General features: G+C 45.6%; 1 protein-coding gene across 4 annotated transcripts in view; it reads left to right on the top strand.

Annotated features, from left to right (window-relative positions):
• The first annotated feature begins 6,796 nt into the window (after positions 1-6,796).
• Positions 6,797-20,635, top strand: part of PASD1 (PAS domain containing repressor 1) — a 51,506-nt gene continuing 37,667 nt past the window's right edge. For 3 of the 4 annotated variants that reach the window (XM_050974300.1, XM_050974301.1, XM_050974298.1), the window contains exon 1: positions 6,797-6,933. The gene's annotated coding sequence lies outside the window, so the exon portion shown is untranslated. Of the gene's footprint in view, positions 6,934-12,211; positions 12,303-20,635 lie in introns of all 4 variants that reach the window. The other variant, XM_050974299.1, reaches the window with a different exon arrangement.

Here is a 20,635-nt window from a genome sequence, read left to right as displayed (position 1 = left end):
AGAAGGAAAACAGTGGAAATTACCCAAGAATCCTGTTGACTTTGGTGCAGGGATGAACTACACTTTATTTTTCTTTTTCTGTGTATCCTAAAAGAGCAGTAAGGAAGGTTTGTGGGGAGCTCTGCCCTGGGGCTTGTGCTGGAAAGGACAGGCTTTTGTCCTTTCCAGTGTCTGGGTTGTGTTGTCAGGGGTCCCTTGAGACCCTCAGGCTGCTTAGTTCTCCTAAAGAACCACTGGCACAGTTTATGCCTAAAAAGCCCCTACTTGGCATTTATAATCTGACTGTCAGACTATGCCTGGCCTTTCCACAGTGGTTGTTTGAGGTGAGTGAGTTTGAATGGTATCAGGTGCATACACAGATATATTTGTAGTGTTTTTTCAGTGTTTTCCAATCAGGGTGTGGTAGAAGTGTCAACCCCACTGTCTTCTTGACACAAAAGCCCTGTCTGCTTTCTGCTGCATCCTTATCCATCTTAAATAATCTTGATTTTATTGTCTTCTTGTAGAGAGCTGGGAAAGGGCCACACAGGTCATTTGGTTATGAAAAGGAAGATTTTGCTATCGTTACCAAGTGAAATCAGCGGCAGCTTCTCTCAGCACCCCACTGCAGGTGGGTCTGCAGAGGGAGGGTTTTCCCAGCAGCAAGGCTGCAAAGGGGGCAAGCAGGGCCTCTGGAACTGCCTGCAAGGCACAGCCAGCCTAGTGCCACTTTCTGACCCACTTACCCAGTTTTGGGAGGAGATTAGGATGTAGCTGGGAGCCCTCTGGCCATAGCCCAGTCCAGACACAACAGAGGAGGAGAATGACAGTAGCTGTGAGAAGGATGGGGAGGTATGCACAGAGCAGCTCCTGTACAGGAGAGCCTTCCCAACAAGGGTGTCCTTTGTCACCCACAGGGACAACCTGGGTTGGAGTAGGAAGTCCAGGTGACATGGGGAACTTTCCATCTGGCACGTTTGGCCAGAAGCCCATTGGGTTTTATCTTGGAGTCAGCAGTTGCTGCTCTAATCCAATATGTTGAAAACTGTAAGATTATAATGTTACCTTTGCATGTGCCCTGAGTTAAGGCCCAAGAGGGAAAGTGGAAACCTTCAGTGCAAGGAATACTTGACCTACACAATTCCCAACTGCTGTGAATGGGATCAAGTAACTAAGAATGGACAAGTACCTGAGAGAAGCTTTAAAGTGTTACCACCTCGTATGAATAAATTTCAGCTTAACTATTAATAGGAAATATCAATGTTTATTCAAATATCAATGTGCTAAGTTGTAACCACTGATTTATTAGGAAGGATGCACTTTCAGATGATGGACAGTAATTCTGCCCTGACTTGTCTGTTCTTCCTCTGTGCTCCATCCAAGGACAATACTGCAGCTGCTGCTGTTGCCTCGTGCTCCCTCTGCTCATTTGTCCTCTGCCTGCTGAATTCAGTGGGATTTGTGCCTTTAACATAATTATTATTAAGTTTCTATTTTATGTCCCTGTTCAAGAGGCTCCTTGGTAGCTGATTATACTAATCAGAGGTGACTTAACCCATATTTAAATGCAGCAGTCTGAATTTGTCTTCAGCACAGTCTCCAGAATATATGAACCAAGCATCAAAGAAAATTAATTCATAGGTACATTATCCTGTGGGATCAAGCTAAAATGTGGTCAAAGAGCTTTAGCTTTAGCTTGTATGCTCTCATGTAAGAATATGGGCAGGAGAAGGCAGACATGCTCTTGTTTGTGCAAGTTTCCCCCCTCCCTTCTTTGAGTTAGGCAGAATAACAGATCACAAGAATACTTATCAGAGAATATTTTACTGCAGTTAAGTCAGAACACTTTATTCCTTTACAAAAATAATAATTATTTTTGGAAGTACAATCAGCCACATGAAAAGTATTCTTTAATCTTTTTCTGGGCCAAAAATATGACTTGGGCACTTCTCAGCTTTTCATATAAATACATTCATTTATCTGGCCAAGGTATTACTCCAGCACGAGGCAATACAGGGCCTTAAATACACATAAAATTTGGGTACTTCTGTTGTCTCTTTAAGAACCATCTTAAACCATTTTCTACAAAATAAGGTCCTGGATGATGGAAATGAAAATATTCCAGTTGGTTCTCCAAAGCTTAGGTGGAATTTTGTCCTAAATGGTGATTACCTTATTCATGTGTGTTCATCATCCTTTTAAGCAGTTGCATAATATTCCAAGTGGCCCTTGAAGATGCTGGGTAGGACAGTGAGTAGCTCATTTCAGCCCACAGGAATGCAAGGTCTTTGCTAGGGGGGAAATACTGTTCACACTGGAGTAAATGTGTTTTTGGTTCTGCCTTTAATGGTGTTTCTGTTCCTTTTTCTGAACTTAATTGAGAATGGGATTTTACCCATCTCCTCACATGATTCTGGCTCAAACCTGAACTCTACCTTTGAGCCTTTTTAAACGGGGACAATTAAGGTGAAACTAAATAAACCCAGTGAATAGATCCATCTCCAGGTGGAGAAGGACTCTGATAACCCTCCTGAAGCAGATGTGTGCTCTAAGCAAACAGTCCCTGCAGTGCCAGCAGTGCTCCAGCTCCTGGGGCAGCAGCTGTGCCACCTGCACTGCTCCTGGGGGTGGGCAGCGCTGTCCCTGGCCAAAGGGCCCTTCCTCCTCCCACAGCAAACTCTGGGGATGTTTGAGGTGAGGAGAAGGTCATAATGCCACAGAAGGGACAATGCTCTATTTCCAGGAACTTTCAGTGAAACTTCAGACTTGACAAAGATAAGGCTAGATAAAGAATTTCAGGGACAGAGTTCACATGGGTAAACTCTCAGGCAGTATATTTTTATGTTGCAAGTAAGTGAGATTAAAATACTCCATAAACTTTCACTATATTCTTTGCATTATATCCAATAATTAGTTATTCATCTCCCAGCTTTGATTTTGTTAAATAACCAATACCCTAATTCAGAGGCAAGAATTTAATCCATAGAAAATTCTATCCTGGGAGAAGATCAAAGTGAGTCCTGTGGTGTTAAGCACACACCTACAGCACTTGATCCTGAAAAAAAAATTAGGTGCATGTTTCAATCAGCCTATCCCTTCTTACTGGTTCCTATGCATTAACCTAAGCCTCTGCTGGAGCACTTTTGGTGCCAGGATCAAGGACCCGTGGAGATGCCCTCACCGGGAGAGCAGGGCTCTGAAAAGGTAGCAGGCAAACAGGTGAGAACCCAGCAGGCTGTGATGGCAATGCCTCCTCATTCCTCTGCATCTACCAACGCTACAGGAAGAGATTGAAAGTCTCTTGGGCGACATAAATACGCACGATAAGCTCGAACAGAAAACACAAAGGTGAAATGGCCCTGCTTATCAGGCACAATTAAAATGAATAGAGGATGACTAATAAAGAGGCAGTTTAAAATCTTTACATGACACAGTGTCAAGGCAACAGAGTTGTGCAATAGCACTGACACAATTAAGTCTGTGTCCCTGCCTTGGGCAGAGCCGGGATCGGGGCTCCCGCCGGCCTCGCCCGCACCCTCCGATGGCGAGCGCCGGGTGGGCGCTGCCGCTGCCGCTCTCCGCTCCCCGCCCGGAGCCACCGCCGAACCCGCTCACAAACAGCCGCTCCGGACCAAGGCAAGGCTGCTTCTTCCTCCTTGTCATCTCTCTTCCCCTCTTTCCTTTTCGTTTGCGTGGTCCCAAGCCTCGCGGTTACTACAGCGTGGAAAGGGGAAAGCATCACGTTGAATTTCTGGGCACACTCTGGAGGGAGACAGGGCTGAGGTGCCTGGTCCTGAACCGGGGCTGGTTGTTGACTTAGCACTGAGGAATGCAAGCATTTCCTGGGTAGGAATTTTTGCAGTGTGTAATTTACAAACTAATTTGGACAGCCCTTTGCTCGGGACGATGGATGGTGAATGGGAGTGTGATCTTCCAAAATCCAGTTCAAGGTATCCTTCTAGTTCTTCATTTAATTATGTTGCTCCTTAGACCACTAAAAATCCTGTCAGGCTGCAGGATCTCCCAGTCCACTGAGTGAATGCAGCAGGCTGGGTTTTATATTCATATATAATATGAATATACATGTATGTACATATTTGTGTATTTATTTATTTATTTATTTATTTATTTATTTATATAATTCTATTCACACACAAAAACATCTATAAAAACATACGCAAGAATATTTATAAGAACAACAGAGATAATTTTTTTTTTAATGTTCTTATTTTCTGGCCAAAACCAACTCTCTCTTGGTGTTATTGCTGCTGGCATGTCTTTGCAATGCAGCATTGTCAAAAACTAACAATATAAACAAATTTGAGGCTATGCCAACCATCGCTGAGCACAGCCAAAGCTGCCCAATGCCACAACTCGCTGAACAATGTGTGAATTTTGCAGTGGCAGAAATGTCTGTTTCCCTGTTCTCTCTTAACTTTTGGAAAGATCTTGGTGGAAAGTGTGTTATTCTAAATGAGATAATTAAAGTAATTGATATGAAAACTCCTTCACCATTGCTGCAGGAGGAGGGACCCTGTATTTGCCCAGCCTGCTAGCTCTACCTGCCAGGGGCTGCAGAGGAGTTAATTGGAACACTTCAAACAAAACCTGTTTTCTGGTCAGCAAATAATGGTTTTTTATGAGGCAAAGTGGTACTTCTGAACAGTTTGCTTTATTAGAGGGCAGTGTTGATGCCATTTCCTGTGCCTTTTAGACTTGTGGGATGGAGGATGGCCAAGGAAGTGTCCCAGGAGTGCCAGCACCCCTGGCCAGCTGGTAGCACAGCTCAGGGCAATGGCTGTGGCACTTGTACCTTGAGGGGAAACCTACCACAGCCTCTTTGGGGCCACATCCTGCCTGCCTGTGCTTCCCACCCATCTGTCTGTGGGTGCTGAATCTTCAAGTGCCTCAGACACAGAGGAGTTCGATGTTCTCATCATTCCCCATCCACTTCCCCAAATGTGTATCTGCATGTCCATGGAGGGAGGCCGTGCCATCCATCCCATTGGTGATGGTCCCTGCTGGACAGGGCTGCACTGCAGGCTGCAGAGACACACCTTAACCCAGCTAAAAGTGGAGAGAAATGCTGGATTTGATATCTGTTGGTATCTTGCCTGAAAGTGAGCAGGAAGGATTTTTACCACATGAATGAGGGAAGGGCTGCTGTGTTTCACATGAGGAGGCCGCGTGCCTCAAAAACCCACTCGAAGTGAGAAAAAGAGATTTGCCACTTGTGGCAGGCAGCACAACCAAGCTATTTTCTTTGCCTCCGATAGCAGAGTAAATAAGAAATATTAACTGCGTGCAAAGGTGCCCTTTTACTTGTCCTCATCAATAACAGCTGATGTTCCTCGGGGTTATTGCTGTAACATCACTTCTCTTTCCTCACTGGCATCAGGTTCATATTAAAAACCTCATGGCCTCACAGGAAAGTCTTTTGTCCCCTGCCCTGTTTGTGGGTTCTGCTTTCATCCCTCGTGCTGAGCTTTGGGGCACTGGCACTGTGGGGATGGGGTTGTGCAGGCTGCCTGCGTGCCTGCCCCTTTCCTCCTGCAGAACGAGGGCTGGGAGAGGAACAGGAATTTTGGCTGCGCAAAGAAAGGCAGCGGTGAGAGTGCCAGCTGTGCAAAAGGGCTACTAGGGAGTAACATACTCCCAGAGGGAGCAGATCCCCCAGCATTGCATAGGTGAAGGAGCAGCTTTCCAAGAGGAAGCTGCTTGGAGTGGAAAGGGGGGAAAAGGACCCCAATAAATTAATTTGCTGGTAAGGGAGCACACTCAGTTCTGGAAGCTGCTTGGAGAGTAGCCCGGGGCCGGAGTCAGGGACCCAGCGATGTTCTCCCAAGTCGCCCCAACTGTGGCGTCAACCAGTGATTTCCCAGCGCAGCGCTGGTCCCCACCCGGCAGTGCCTCGAGAGAGGAAGAGACTCCAGAACAGCCTTAATGCCCCAGCTTCGGTACCTACTGCTTCCAGACACAAGAGGAGCATAAACCAAACTCTGGCGATGGGCAGGACCACATGGCAAGAGCAGCGGCCCCAGCCCGACTGTCCGGCGACAACGCGTGAGCGCAGGCGGGACTCCGCTGCTCCTGCCGCCGGTTGCGGCTCCGCGCCCGCAGCCGCGCACGGCCGTAGTCACGGGCAGGGGAAAGGAGCTTCCCGCTGTCCTTGGAGAGGAGGGTAAACAGTTACACTGGAGAAAGGGAATTAAAAAACCCCAAAAAACCTATGAGGAAGGAAGCGGCAAATGTTAAATGGGTGACTCACGATACGGGATGACTAATCCCGTCAGGGCACAGCTCGTGCTGCGCAAGGAGCCGGTACCGCGCTCCTGGCGGGGAGCGCAGAACGGCTGCGGGTCCGTCGGGGCAGCCGGGGCCGCGCCTCGCTCCGCACGGAGGGAGGACGGGCCGGTCCCGGCAGGACTCCGCGGCCGGGGCCACCCCGTGGCCGGTACCCGCGCATCGGCGGCGGTGACCTACTTTCTGCCGGTTCCTCCCGGCGCACGACACCGCCGCTGCCCGCGCCACCTGCCCGGCCGCGTCCGGGTCCCGCGCCCGCGGAGGTGCGCGGCTCCTCCCGTGCGCTCCTCCCGTGCGGTGCGCTCCCTCCGCCCCGCGCTCTGCCCGCGGGTGCCGGTGGCGGCGGGGCGGGGAAGCAGCGCGCCTGTGCAGTGCCGGGGGCCGGGCCCAGCCCGCCGCGTTACACAACCGGCCGCCGCCACAGCCGAGTTTCACAAGTCCCGCCGCGGCTGCCCGCAGCCCGCGCCCCCCGTGCGCCCACCGCCCCGCCGCGCATCGCCGGCACCGCCCCCGCCCTGCCCGCGCTCATGCCATGTCACCGCCGGGCAGCGGGACCCCGCGGCCAGCGGTAACCCCTGTCGCCGGGGGGGCACCGCGCCGGGGCTGGGCATGGCATTGAGAGCGGCTCCGGGACGCGCATCTTCCTAGACGGTACGTACGGCCGCGGGGCCGCGAACCCTGCCGGGGTCAGGCGGGAGGGAGGGTCCCCGTACCTGCAGCCCGTGGGGAGCGGGAGCAGCCCGGGAAAAGCCCCCGCTGCTGGGCCGGTACGCGGCACTCGCCGCTCCGCCCTACCTTCGTCAGACACTGACAGGATGGTCCCAGGTAAGTTCTGAAAAGGAAAACTGACAGCCGCAAGTCCTCTGGTTTTTTCCTTAAAAAATCCGTGTACCGACAAGACGGGCACAGGACGCAGCGCAGGGTGTCCGGGGGGCTCTGGCTGTAGAGGGCAGGCGGGAAGGGGACCCCGGACCAGGATGCAGGAGCGCGGCGCATCCCGCAGCCGGGCACCGGCATCTCCGTCCCTCGGCGCCCACGGACCGCGGCGCTCGGACCCGCTCGGGAGTAGCCAGGGGCTGAGCGCATCTGAGAGCTGCGGTGATTTGGCATAGAGGGAAGCTGATTTTCAGGAGACTGAAATGGGTCTGATCGCAGGCTTCTCGTTCTGTCTTGAAGTTCCTCGTTCATGGAATGTATTTGACTGAAATAGGCTGGTGAGAAACCTCCGAAATGAGTCTTGCAACTAAAGATAGCATCTAAAATCCAGGTTGAAAAGTCATTCTTCCCACCAGGGTTGTTGTGTCTTTTGATTTTACAGAATGTTTACATTATAAGTGGGGAATTAAGCAGGCTTTGAAAGTCCCTCACAGGTTTCAGCCATGGATTTGTGAATGATAACTCCACGCCTTGGTCCTTAGTGGCAGAAATTGTGAAGTGATTGCTCTGGGTAGCTCGCACTGGAAGCGCAGGTCGGAGCTGAGCCCTGTGTGATTCATCAGAGAGGTGTCGCACGCGGTTTGGAGAGCTGTAGTCCTTTGGAAGTGCCACAGTCCCCGAAGGCAGGAGGCAGGTCCCTGCTCAGTGGATTTTGGAGAAGTCCAGCACATCAGTCCCCTTTCGGAGACAGAACTGGCACCCAAGTGCCAAGTACCCCTGATCCGTGGATGAAGTTGTGCCCTTCAGCAGGGGGTGGCTCTGGAAATAATGCCCCTGAAATCAAAGGTGTTGAAATGCCCCATGCCTTACCTGACTGGGGAGGGCAAGGTTATTTATTAGCTGAAGTTTATTTTGCTGTGTGCAGTGAAAGCTGTGGTGCTGATTTCACTAGAGGGATTAGACTTTCTGGTGTATACAGGAGAAAATCTTAGGAGTCACTTCCTTCATTTTTGAGCAGAATGCCGGTGTTCCCCTGTCCTTATTTTGCTGGATCACTGCTGGCTAATCCCTAGCTCTGGAAATGTGAATTTGGCTTAAGGAGACAGCTACCTCTTCATGGATTTGATGTGTAGGCTTCACAGTCCTCACAGATCTAAGGGATGTTGTTTGAAGCAGGAGACACTCTCAAGAGTACGCAGTGTGCAGCCCTGGTGCTGAATGTCTGACACTGTGGTGTTTTGGTTGGGAATTTGTGTAATTTTTATAAACTTCCTAGGCTGCAGTCCCTCACCACAGTTATTCAGTCAGAAAAATACATTTGGATTTTGGGTTTTTAGAAACTGTATTAAAAAAAAAGTAGCTCACTCTCCTGTAATGTGCTAATCAGAGTAAGCCAGAGTGTCAGTGCTGCATCAGGGAGGACCAGAACAACTGCACTCGGGACTCTGCAGCTGATGGAGCCCTGACAAGTGCAGCAGGCACTAATGAGGACAGGAAGCTCCAGGAAAAGACAGAAGTTGAAATTTGTGTGGAAAGGAGGCGTTCGTATCTCTTGGGCTAAACATGTGTAGTACCAAATCTTTAGAATTTTTCTGGAAAAGGTAATAGGAAAAATGAAAATGGCTTTAGGACTGGTTGCTTGGTGCTCACTTATCCTGGTTGTTCCAAGCTGTGCATTACAGTTACTTGATTTAGAGAAAAAAGTAAAATTGGTCTGAAATGTGTTTAAAAGCTGCAAACTTCAGTAAGATGTGTGATGGTTCCTGGGCTTTAGCCACTGACACTATATCTGAATTAAATTATTTTTCTGGTGTAAGACATACATCAAGTACACAAAAATAGCTCAGAGTTAAAGATTAAAATTAGCAAATGAGTAGTTCATAATTAAAGTCTCATGATAGAGGAAGTGGCATTACATTGCAGAGATACTGATGTCAAATCCAACTTCTGCTCATTAGTAGTATCGAAATATTGGTAGGATGTCTTTACAGTTTGGAGCCAGGGCTTGTCTATGAACAGAAGTTGCTTTGTTTTGTCCTAAATTACTCAACCTCCCAAGATTCACATGTAATGTTACAAAGGTTTTAATGCCAACATAGATCATTCTTTCAAGACTGGAGAAATAAGTTATGTGCCTATATCAGAATAACTGGATTCAGGCTTGTACTGGAACACTTACAGATCCTAGTGAAATAATATGGGTTTAAACAGTACAGTAAAACTTACAAACACCAAAATAGTATGAACCAATGCTTTCTGGTATTATTGAAATGATAGACCTCTCTACCGCTTCAGTTACAGATCCCTGTCAGGGAAGTCAGGCAGGTAAACAACTGTATTTATTTGTTAGGACCTGGATGACCCCCAAGGACTTTCAAGTGAGTCCTGGCTCAGCTGGAGCTGTGCTCTGCTGCAGCAGCAGCTCTGTGCCCACCAGAATGGCCCTGGTGATCAGCTTTCCTGGCTGTAGCTCCACCAGCTCTGTCCCATCCTCAGCCCAGGCTGAGGCCATTCTGGTTTTTTTGCCTTGTTTCGCTGCTGCTTTGGTGTGACCAAAAGTATATGGCCCAAATGCCCTGTGGTCCATAAGCTGAAGGAGCAATGTCCCTCTAGAAAAGTTCTACAAGACCCTACTTATTGTTACTCCAGTCTCACTTAAGCCCAGATTTAAGGGAGGCTGAGGTGGTGGCAGGCCCCAGCAAAAGCTCTGTGCACAGCTGGGCTTGCTGGCTGCACATCTGCCCAGCCTCAGAATCACCAGATTCAGTCAAACCACAAAGGTGTGTGCAATTAATGAGAGACTTTGACCTGTTTCATATTCCTTTATTGTCTTTGGCCTTGTCTACATGGGGGAATTACACCAATTTAGTTTGTCTGTTTTTAAAGTGATTTGATTAACCTGATGTGACCTTGTGTACGGACATTCTTATTTAGGTTCAAACGAGCTTATTTGGGTTCAGCCAAAACCTGCACTTAGTCAATTTGCACAGAACCGAAATTAGACATGCCTAAACTGGAAGGGGAACTGATGTCTCTAAATAATGACACAACTTTCTCATGAAAGCAGAACCTTCTGTAGAATCTGGAACAGAGTGTAATTACTGACAAATCTGCAGGCGAGTGAAAGCTATTCATAGCAAAGGTTTCAAAAAAACCCAGGGAAAATGGGCAAAACTTAAATATCTTGGTGAGACAAATGAGGAAGTGCCAATAATCCCAGTCCTGGAATACTGAAAGCAGTGGCACAAGGCTTGCCTAGCTTGCAGCAAGGCTCTCCCATGGCTCTTCAGATGCAGAAGAGGGCAAACATTTTATGTCCTTTACAGGGAGTCCCTAGAGACTCAGAAAAGAAAAAAGCAATGCAGGAAATGTTAGGCCAGCTGGTTTGAACACAACAGTACCCAGCATCTTATGACGTATTTTGTAGGAAAGAATAATTAGGCATGGAAATAATGAGGAAGTAGGCTAAATTACAGCGAGATTTTATCAAAGATGGATTGTGCTAGACTAATCTAACATCTTTTGTGTATAACAGATCATTTAGATGGGGTAGGGTAGGAATGTTATTTATCTAAAGCCAAGCATGTGATACCATGCCTCACAGGATGTTATGGCTTAAAATGAAGATGGTGGTTCAAGACAAGAAGTGAAAGGTAGAAAAGAACCTGGCCAAAGAGTAGATACAACCATTGCATGCAAATAAAGTTCTCTGAATGGAAAGAGGTACTCAGAGAAAGTCACCAGGATGGAGGGAGATTGGTGGTGCTGCTCCCTTGGGACCAGGCTTGGGCCTGCTGAATGGATCCCCCCTGACCTGTGTGCAGGGTGTGGGTGTGTGCCCAGGAGCTGTGTGGGATGACAAAAACTTGGGAGGAATTGTCAGTACAGAGGAGGGTCAGATTATCACATGAAAGGTATTTAGATGACTTTGTTAATTGGGAGTGATAGACATAAAATGGCATTTAATAGTGCTGAGTGCAAAGTCAAGTAAAGTCATAAGCATGGAGACCAGTAACAAGAATTTCCAGTGTGAAATAGGAGCTCATCAGTTGTCCATGACAGAAGGGAGAGATGTGGATGCAGTGGCTGCTCAGAAGATACCTGGGAGGAAGCACTGAGATGCTGCTGGGAAGGGGCCCACTGATGTCCTTGGATAGCAAAGGAAAATAATGGGAGAAATTCAGGGAAATGTGATAACGATCATTGTACAGGGTGTTTATCCAAGAGCTCCAGGATGTTTTTGGAGTGGTTTACCAATGTTTTGCATAGTTCCAGACCCCCCTGCCAAGAGAACGTTAAATTCCAGTGGCAGGAGGGCTAGAGATGTGGTTACACAAACACATCTGTTCTACAAAGTGAGGTTGGAGAGCATCATCTCCTTAGCTCTGGCCAGGTGAACCAGTGAAGGGACAGACTACACTGGGGTATTTTACACACAATTGGCACTATGTAGCAAGAGGGCATTAAAAAGTAAGCTAAAAGATAGCATCTGCACTAGGTCAAATTTTCTAAATTGGTCATGAATAAATTTGGGTGGAGAATTAGAAGAAAGCTAGTATCTACCCAAGGACTGAAGTTGCACAAGAGTCTTTCAATTAGGGTAGTTTTGAGATAGATCTTGATAATCTTATGAAAGAGGTTATACAATTAAATTAGAGTGTTCCTGGAGATAGGAAATTGTATTTGCAGAATTAGTTCTTTGCTCTGCAGTGTAGTCATATTTTTAATGTATGCTTGAAAGGAGAATGGATCTTGTTTGTTTACATTTTTAACCCCATGTATCTAGTCTTCTGCTGTTTTCTTGGGAGATGAGGCAAGAAATATTATTCTCTGTTGCTGCAGGTTTGAATCTTTTTTCTCCCACATCTGAGTTCCTCTCAACACTAGACATTGAAAATGTACATTGCAAATTCCTTGTAGCACTAGACAGGCACAATTGCCTTCAGATTTTTCTGGTGTGGTACAACCTGTTCATCAGATTTTGGGCCAGAGACATTTTTCCTTCAAACGGTGTTGCCAGTAGCTGTATTATACTTCATGGTGTATTTTCTAGGATCTGTTGCTGGCATAAATGGACTCTGTGTGGCTCCATGGGCTTGCAATACTGGCAGTGATCTTCACCTGCCCTTTGCTGTGTCACAAATGTAAGTTTAATCTTACATGCTTCTCATGTGAATCATAAGTTTACTGTATGACGTGAGGATGTGGTTTTGGGATTCTGGTGCCTCTTGGCAGGTTGAAGAGATGTTGTTGTTTTCCAGCATTGTTTTCCAAGACTGGAGTGCTGGGTTGGGGTTCCCTTTTAACCTGATATTCCCAAAGTAGTTGGGAACCTGGAGTTAGTATCAGCTTTGCTCTGGTGTTGATCAGAGCAAAATTCTCTAAATCATGCAGGATAAAATCTAGAAGGAAGAAGTGACTGCTGACCATTAGTGATGAATTAGTAACTCTAAATACAGAGTGTGGTTAGTGTAGAGTTGAATGTATGATGTCCATCTTATTACAAGATACAGAGAAGGAAGTAGATAAAACAAGACAGAAATGAAGCAGGCAAGGAAGAAGGAGAACAGCTCAACTTAGCCTGCAGCAGAGATCACCTACCTGCCAGTGTGGCTGTAAAGGGAAATTGAAATACTGAAAAACGTCAGCACCGATGAGGGTAACACCGAGGTGGTAGAAAATGAAGTATGTTAACCAAACTCCATGGAGCTGTTGAAATGCATTGAATCATCTGACTGACTTGTATTCTTAGGCAAACACAATTATACAATTGATTAATTTGTCGACATTCCTTCAGTGCATAACGCTATGGTAACCGAGAGGCTCGCTAAACATTGCACCAAGAGCACTGCAAAACATCTTTGTTTGGGGGAGAGGGAGGGGGCAGAGCCAGGCCCTGGAGCCCTGGAGCTTTGGAGGACTGCTGCACACACAAACACACACACACACACACCTGTGCATTGGAGTTGGGCTCCTGCTGCAGGTGGTGGAAGGTGAACATGGGGTGGTTTGTGGGTCACACGCGTGTTCTGGGGATGATCAGAGAGGTGACCCTGGCTAACAACTGCCTTCAGCACCTTTGCCACCTGATCCTTGCAGAGCTGACAGACTGGGGTGACTGTACCACCCTCCTGTCACCTGGTGTGACAGCAGGCAGGGACAGCAAAGGATTTGGTCTTTCCTGCACCACTCTCCCATGGCATGCAGGGCTCTGCCACTCTGCACATCACCTTCCATCAGCTGCTGGGACCTCAGTTCTTCAGGGCTGCTCTGCAGGGGCCTGTTGTGTAAAATAGAAATGTGTTTTCAGTTTTACACTGAGTTCCCAGGTTTTGGCTGGCTGCTGTGTGATACCTGCTCTTGTACCTGCACTGTTCTCTGTGCCCTGGCTCTGGGCGGAGGCTTCACCTCTCTTTATCCAGCGGCAGCAGAGACTGCACTGGGCCTCTGCCTCCCCACGATTGTGGAATATTCTGAGTTGGAAGGATCATCGAGGTGTTCCCCCCACCTATAAGTAAATGTGAGGTGCTTTGCTGGGTGTCAGTTACAGGCAGATTAACCGATTGACTAATAGATAAATACAAAGATATTTGCAGGTGTGTTTATTCTTGTTTACAAAGTGCCAAAGCCTAGGCAAGATTTTCGAGTATGTAGCAATGGCAGGAATCATATCAATAAAAATGCTAATCTCCTCTCTTGCTTCATCTGTTCAGCCCACAAACACATGCATACACACATGCTTAAAAGAAATTAATAAAAGGTTTGTTGGTTCTTTTCTAGGCTCAGCCTACTTTAATCTTGGTTTAATGCAGAGCACAATGCGGTGCATTGCTTCCGGACAATAAAGTTTTGATCATAAACAACATACTAAGTAAACCATTTTTTTGAGTAATTAATGAGCAATAGATGAGCTGCTAAGAGCTCCCATTGCTGATAGGTATTTTGCATAGATATGGCAGCATTATAGGAAGATTTTTAAGCCAATGCAGAGGCTTTATCTGAAGGGGATGAGATAAACCCCTGATGAAGACAAAGGCTGAGCTTCTACCAGCTTCTTTGTGGGGATCTCTCCCAGAGTATCAGCTGAAGAGAAAAACAGGAGTCAGTCCTTGGTTTTAGGCTGTTCAAAGCTCTGCTGCACAAACTGCAAATAGGTGTTTATGTATAGAGGAGGATGCTGTGTGTTTGGTCCACTGATGGCTTGTCACAGCAAAGGCAGCAATTAGGGAGGCTCTAATAGCTGGGGAGGGTTACACCCCTTGCTGAGGAAGTTTGACCATAAACCTGTTTGTCCTGTCTCTAAGTGCAATGTACACTGGCTCAATTTACAGTAACTTGAACACATTCACTCTGATCAAACTGCTTCCAATCAAATTGTATTAAGTGATGTGTTAAGTGTGTGTGTGTTAAATGACTCACATGAGACAAAAAGGTGGGACTTGGGTTGGCTCCGCTACTGATGTATATATTAAAGATGAGTATTAATAGTTTGCTTTTACTCTTGAATAATTGTAATGGCTTCCTTTTGGGGCTGGCTTTCTGTCCAAAGGGCACAGCAGGAAGTATTAATAAAATAAACTCTTTGTGCTAATCTTGACACCTGCATTTTCTGTTTAATTTTGCTTATGCAGAGGGCTGAGCCTTCTCATTAGTGGAGACAATGTGTCAACAGAGGAAAAGTGAGTTACTGTATTTTCTTTCCTTCATAGAGGCTGGGGTTAACCTCCCACACTGAGCAGTGATGTGCAGCTGTGTCATTGCACAGGGAGGTTACGCTGGCCTTGGGTGCCAGTCCTGGGGCTGACAATTCTCATTCTGCTGCAGCACGGGCTTCTGAGGAAGCACTTTCTTATCTGATCCATCTTCACATCTCATGGGACTGGGCCTTTCAACAGCAAGTGTCTGTGTCTCACTGGACTGGGGCTGAAGTCCATTATTTGGGGAAGGTTGCACAACTCAGGAAGCCTTGCTGAAAATTATTTTGCATGGGAAAATTGTCTGCAATTCTGTTTTTCAGCTTTCTGGAAATAATTCAGAGCATGGAAGGAGAGGCTCCCAGAAGAAGGTGGTTAGCAGGAAAGTGTATGATTCTGCAATAATCCTGGTGTATTGTCTGGAAAGGGCAAAAATCCATTGCCTAAAATGGGAGAAGAATAATTGCAAAAAAAAAAAAAATGGACTAAAATTGCCACTAAGCCATTTGTAAACCTGAAATGGGGCTGAGTCAGAGTTTTGTCTTATCCAGGGTACATGTTTTGAATCTGGAGCTGAATTCCTTATATTGGATATATTCATAGTTAAAAGGGCATGAGTGTTCAAATGGAGTGTTAGAATGATGAGTTTGTTGGTAGTATGCTGTTGTGACTAGAGCAGAATTTCTGTTTTCACTTGGGGGATGAAAAAAAGACTAATGCCAACAAGAACAGCTTCTGTGTTGAGATTTTTTTTTTGAAGGAAAGCATGTGAATATTAATAAATGATCCAGCTGGGATAGCATCTTTCTTTAAAATTGTCCTTAGAGATAGTGTATTATATTAACAAACATGAATTTAGTTGTACAGTAAGTAAAATTTTATAAATATAAATCATCAACTTATTTCAAAAGTTGCAGTGCTAAGGAAATTTTTCTGGGATTTTCTAATATAGTCTGCTTTGAATTGTTTGAATAAGAAGAGATATTGGTGAATAAATCAGATAATGGGCTGCTTTACATAGAAGGCATAATGCCTATTTATGATGTATAGAAGTCCTAAGAGAGATGAATTGCCAGTTTAATCTTCTTTGGATTGTGTTTGAAATCTACTTTTATGCAGCATTTCTGACTGCTTTAGAGATTACTCCTCAGACACTTACATAGACTTCATTTATATTTGAATTACAGTGCTACAAGGTCACTGGCAGGCCAGTGTTCATTTATTTCAATTGGGTTTTAGTCCCTTGACCTTCAGGTAATACTTGAGAAGTGTTGCCAAAAATTTTCTTCTGGCCTAGTTGCTCTGGTCAGAACTTATGAAGCTGAGTTATCACCCTTACCAGAAGGAGTAATAGAGACCAACTCTTCTGTCATTGGAGTCTTTGCTTTTATTTGAAAAAAAATTTGGAATTAATTTTTGTCTTTCCTGACATGAATATCATGCTTTGTGAGGGTATAATGTCAACCAGTTTTATTAGCAGCTGATTTTTCTCTCAACCTTGCAACACTTGCAGCAGCTTCCATCAAAAGGCCATGATGGGGCAACGTTGGTGAAAGGATGACATGCAGTGCTGAAAAGGGGAGGAGCAGGATTGCTACTCTGCATAAAGGAAGCAAGCATCTGGGAGATATTAAAAACTTCTGACAGGGATAGGAAGATAATTCTCAAGATAATTCTGCATTGAGCTCTACTCCAGCTTCTGTCTCCTGCCAGGCTTCCCAAGGCCTGGGTGGCAGGGTTAGAGAAAACTGTGGGCTGGTTGTGTCACCCTTCAACTGCAGATGCAGCAGAACTTCCCCATTGCAGTACACCACCAGCAGACCCAGAGAGTCTGTTATCACCCTCCTATTGAGGATGGTGGTTTCTAAAACATTAACATTCATGTCAGGTCTAGACAGGGATCAGCAGAGGCTTAAATCATTGTCAGGAACAGATGTGAGACACCTAATCAGTTATTTCCTAAGGAAAATGAGTTTGATTGCATGAATAGTTGTAAATATTTCATTCAGCAGTTCAGCTACTACAGCAATGGTAAACAAGCTTCTGAGGCTGAAGAGAAGCATTTTGTGGCACTGTACTTGATTTCTTATTCATTTTAACTTCAGTGTAGAAGAAATAAGTTTAAGTACTTAGGATTACATTTTGTGACAGCGCTGATCGTAACCAGGGGCTCGCTTTGAAGACAGCCAAAAGAAGCATTGAAAGGTTTGGGTTGGAAGGGACCTTAAAGACCATCTGATTCCAACCCCTCTGCCATGGCAGGGACATCTTCCACCAGACCAGGTGCTCAGGGCCACACCCAACCTGGCCTTGAACACTTCCAGGATGGGTATCCACAGCCTCCCTGGGCAACCTGTGCCAGGGCTTCACCACCCTCACTGTGAAGGATTCCCTCCTAATATCTAATCCAATATCCAAAATCTAATCTCATTTAGTTTAAAACCATTCCTCCTTTTCCTATAAATATCTACTTATGTCAAAAGTAGCTCTCCCTCTTTTTTATAAGCTCCCTTTAGTCTTTGAATGCCACAGTGAGGTCTCCCCAGAGGCATCTCTTCTCCAGGCTGAAGAACCCCAGCGCTGTCAGCCTGTCTCCACAGCAGAGGTGCCCCAGCCCTCTCATCATTTTTGTGGCCCTTTCTCTGGACTTCCTGCAGCAGGTCCACATCTTTCTTGTGCTGAAGACCCCAGAGCTGGATGCAGAACTCCAGGTGGGCTCTCATGAGGGCAGAGTGGAGAGGGAGAAGCACAATCCTTAACATCCCTAACGCTGATAACCATGCAGTGCTTGTCCTCGGGATGAGCGCAAAGCTGGAGATCCTGCCACTGGGAGATGTTCATGGCACCAGAGTAAATTCTGGCTTTCAGAGGAAGATGACAGCCTGAGCACCCATCCTCTGCCTCAGCTTTTACAATTGGTGCCAAGCTGTGGGGGTGAGCACAGCCAGTGTGGTGGCTGAGGCAGGATCGGGTGCTCTGTGCCCCTTCGGGCAGCGGCTGCCTCAAATCTCTGCTGGCTCTTTGGAGTGTTTGCTCTACATTAGCAATAATGAGGGACACAGCTTTAATTTCTTGTTTGTTTTGCACTTCTCACTTGTTAAAACCAAATTAAGTTGGAAGAAACTTTGACATTAAATCAGGGCAGGTGTAATACCAGTTTCAAAGTAGATAAGAGTTTCAGTACTGATCTCTTGCAGAAAGGCTGCTGAGAGGAAGGAAAGGAAGGAGGAAGTTAGCTTTTCTCTCTGCCTAATTGAATGTTTTCCGTGTTTGAGTTTCAGTTAAACTACTGTGTAGTTTGCTTGTGATTTTTAGCAGATGTGCACGTCAGCAGTGCACTAAGGAAGGAGCCTGGGAGTACAGATGATGTTTACCTCTCAAACGTGGTGTGGAATTCTGGGGAAATTGGGACTGCCAGCTAAAGGTCATGGGCATTTTTAACTGCTGCTGCTGGCTTCATGCTCCTGTGTAGATGTTTGTCAGGAATCTTGCTGGTCTTGGTGGTCTTCTGTAGTCAGATTATCACAGAAATAAGCTCCATGTGCTTTTTATGCATGTACATTACAATGTGATTCCTTTCATCAGCTGATTTTAATGTGGATTTTCTCAGCCAGACTAATTTTGTTCTGTTAAATACAGTAACAGACATTATTTGTATATGGTTATGCAATTTAAGGTGCTTTAGTCAGGAAAGGCCTAGGTAAAAATTCATGTTTACCCTAATTCTGGAAAACACAAATATATCCTGCTTCTTTCACCCAAGAATTACACAGATGGTTAAAAATAAAGACATGTGCCAGTGGATCTGGCTGAATGGAGGGCCAAGCTCTGAATGCTGTTTTCACTCTGTCCCAGGTGAAATATGTTCTCACACTGCAGCCTTTTCTGCTGGGCTCGTCTCTTACTTGAAATCCAGAAACCAGAGGTGTCAAACATTCAGATTCAGCATCTTTGTCAGCCACACTCCTGCAGCCAGGATTGCTCAGCAGGATGGCAGTGCCCACTGCTACTGCCATGGACTTGCTTAAGTAGAGGAGAGTTGTCCTTTGAGAGAGAGGGACCCACATATTTCACTTAGTGGCCATACTGGAGTGTTGATTTTGACTGATACTAGGAGGATTCTTAGTACTGGACTATTGCAGATGTGAAATAAATCATATTTTAAAATATTCTCTGTGCTTACACAATTGTAATAACCCACAGATGGAATTTAGACAACCAGAAAAGCACACATGTCCTTAATATCAAGGATGCCCATGCTTGAGGAACGTGACCAGTTCTCTGTCCTGCATCCTCCCTCCACCCTGAGGAGGGGATTTTGGGACAAATCCCCCTGTCCATGCTGCACTGGGGGACAAGAGACCCTGCACCCTCCAGCATGGTCAGAGCTGCTGAAGAGGCCAGAGCCTCTTTGAGGGCATGGCAGTAGAAATGTTGCTGTTTGATCCATTCCCCTTCCCCTGACCTCTGTGTTTAATCAAATCTTTTTTACATTAACATTATCTGGGAGGGACAGATCTCTTCTGGTCTTCAATAGTTAAAAAAAAAAAAAAACCTCCAAGAAAAGCCCCAAAGTGAATTGGACATTCAGCCATGCTGAGTCATATTTTGTTATTATGACTGATTATCCAGCCAGCCATGCGAATAAACTGTAAGGGGAAAAAAAAAGGATGTGTGTGAATAGCTTATCTATGACAGAATGAGGCCTTGGGTCTTTGTGCATAATATGTGTAACAATAATGACCTAGTATGAAAGTGTTCCAGTGACTGACATATTTGCAGTCTAAAAAAGATAAGAAAGTAATGAGAGAGAGATCTGTGGATGTTTATCTTCTCTTTTCTTCTTCCTGAAGGAAAGTTTTACTTTCTCATTATATTTCTAGTGCATATCCATGGTGGATGATGAATATGATTGCAGTTAATTGTTTAAATATTTCTTTATTCCTGAAGCTTTCAAAACAAGTATCCGTCTTTTGAGGAGCTCGTTGAGAAGTGATGTGGGCAAGACAGTGCCAAGGAGAATATTGGATGTGAAGTTAAAAGTGCCTCAGAGAAGAGAAAAAGAAGCATGTGGGGGTGTTTTAATAAAAGGAAAAAATACTCCAGTTATATTATTATCAAGATCAGTTATATTATTAGCAATACCAGCAAAAGTGGCAACAATTCTTCTTGAAAAACACTTGTAATCTTCAATAGTTCATCCTTGCTGTACCAGAGAAGGAATTACAGTTGGGCCAACATCTTTTCTGTTGCTTAAGTCTACTAGTGTTACTTAATGCAAATACTACAGATGAGTACGACTTTGTCCAAAATACATTTGCTGACTATATTTATCAACTGCCTTCTTCATAGTAAACAAGAAGAAACATCTGTGGAGAAGGTCTGGTAGCCACAGAAAATATTTTGCATCATAGTCTCTAAGTGGTGCCATTATGAGCTATTCTCAGCTCAGAGAGCCATTCTCCAGGGCAGCTGAAACACAGGTGGATATTTGGTGTTTGTGCCCCTTTGTGACTGTATTACATATTTGTCATGCAAGGAGTAAAACACTGATGGAAAGTGCCACTTCAAGACACCTGAGAGTGTGATTTTGGGAATTGCAAGTAATGTAGTAGGTTTTCCCACAATAATGCTCGAGTCTAGCCCTTAATCATGCACTTGAAAGAAGTGGGCTCAGGCCTTATGAAAGGTGTTTACTTACTCAGCTTTAAGGCACAGGCCAAGAAATAACTTGATCGGATTAGCTGAGTTTGAACAGGAGCAGCAGCAAATGGAATCAGATG

Source organism: Serinus canaria, chromosome 4A (assembly GCF_022539315.1).
Source record: "Serinus canaria isolate serCan28SL12 chromosome 4A, serCan2020, whole genome shotgun sequence".
Lineage (NCBI taxonomy): Eukaryota > Metazoa > Chordata > Aves > Passeriformes > Fringillidae > Serinus > Serinus canaria.
The sequence above is the reverse complement of the archived record's forward strand: the minus strand, read 5'-3'. Positions and strand labels throughout refer to the sequence as shown.